The following is a 2,081-nucleotide window of genomic DNA, read 5'->3' as shown; positions in this document are numbered from 1 at the left end:
AGAGGAAACAAAGGAGGAGGCTACAATGCTTGATAAGAAATGTACTCATTATCTTGCCCATGTAATTGTAACTCCTCTGTACAGTATTTTCACAATAAAAAATAAAAATAGAATAAAGAAAAGAAAAAGAAAAAAGAAAAGAAAAGAACATTGGACTCTGAAAAAAAAATGAACAAAAGATCTGATTGGACATTTCTCCAAAGAGAACACACAAATTACCAGCAGATATATGAAAAAGTACACAAAAATCACTGAACACCAAGAAAATGAAAATCCCTAACATAGAGCTATTGCATCATATTTATTGTGACAGCTATTATTTTTTAAAAGTATACTTATCAGGAAAAAGCATGAGAATAACAAGTGTGAGGCTAGCCTGGAAATAGAGTGAAATATCATCTCAAAACTAATAGCAATAATCATCACATTGGCAAGATGTGAAGGAAAGAGAATAACTGTACACTGCTGCAAATGTAAATTGATACTGCCACATTGGAAAATAGTGTAGATATTCATTTTTTAAAATTATATTAAGTGAAGTAAGCCAGGCCCAAAGAAACATAGGTCCCATGGTCTCCCTTATTTGCAATAACTAGTGTATGTCTGAATCAAGCAGAAAAGGTCAGATAAGATGATGTTAAGCAAAATGAACCCCAAGATAAGGACACAAGTGTTTTTTTCTTTCTTGCTATTGTTTCTAACGTATTTATAAGGTACCATGTGATGTTTTTGTTGCTTTGTATGTCCCTCCCCCACGGTATAACCCCTGTTTTCACAGTATTTGATGTCGGTATAATTTGAGGAGGGGAAGGGAAAAAACAAATTGTTTAAATAGGGATACAGGTGGACCCATTGCAACAATGAGATGTACAAGACACTATGTCGAAAAATTGAACTTTACAATTTAGGTGGGGGACATGGGAGGGGGTAGTTGAGGAGGTGGGAGGGAAGGATGGTAGGGGAAAAACAAAGGAGGAGGCAACAATGCTGGATAAGAAATGTACTCATTACCTTGCTCATGTAACTGTAACCCCTCTGTACAGTATTTTCACAATAAAAAAACTTAATTACAAAAAAATAAAATACCCCAGCGATACAGGAGTCCCATTTCTGGGAATGGATGCAATGGAATTGGAATCCAAATCCAAAAGAGAGATTTACGCTCTCACATTCATTGAAGCATTTGTCACGTAGATAAGACACATGAAACAAACCAAAGCATCATCTACAGATGGGTTTAGAAAATGGGACAAATGCATGTGATGGGATATTATCCAGCGATTAAAATGTAAGGAAATTCTGCCATTTGCTGGCAACATATATGAACCAGGAGGGAAAACATTGTGTTAAGTAAAATAAGACAAGCAAGGAAAGACAAATACATGGTAAAACTAAAGTAGATGGTGACTGTGTGGCGCTGGGAAGGGACAAAGGGGAATGTAAGAGTCAAAGTACAAAAATTCCATCACACAAAACAAGTAAACCCTAGAGATCCGCTCTGTAGCATTCTGGCTATAGCTACCAATACTGCATTGAATATTGAATATTTGTTAAATCCCATGTTAAATATTCTCTTTTTTTTGCCAGTCATAGTGCCTGAACTCTGGGCCTGGGCACAGTCCCTCAGTTCTTCAGCTCAAGGCTAGTGCTCTACCACTTGAGCCACAGCACCACTTCCAGCTTTTTCTGTTTATGTGGTGCTGAGGAATCAAACCCAGGGCCTCATGCATGCAAGGCAAGTGCTCTACCACTGAGCCACCTTCCCAGCCCCCCATGTTAAATATTCTTTATGGCAATCATAATAATAAAGAAAAATGCTGGGGAAATTTGGGGGAGATGAAGGTAAATATGTGGCATAAAGATTGGTGATGGTTTCATAGGTTTGTACTTATCTCTAAACTTACCAAATTGGAATATGTACAAGTCTTTGTATATCAATCTTTATCAACCATGTCTTTAATAAGTAGTTTTGAAAATGATTGACTATTGTATTTGTTTAAATTGATGTTGGTAATTCAACTTACCAGTCCTATTCACCATTTCCTGAATCCAGGCTCTTTGCATGTACTCTTGTAGATTGT

The sequence above is a fragment of the Dipodomys ordii genome, unplaced genomic scaffold (genome assembly GCF_000151885.1).
Source record: "Dipodomys ordii isolate 6190 unplaced genomic scaffold, Dord_2.0 Scaffold60, whole genome shotgun sequence".
NCBI classification, from domain to species: Eukaryota; Metazoa; Chordata; class Mammalia; order Rodentia; family Heteromyidae; genus Dipodomys; species Dipodomys ordii.
Note: the sequence above shows the minus strand (reverse complement) of the source record.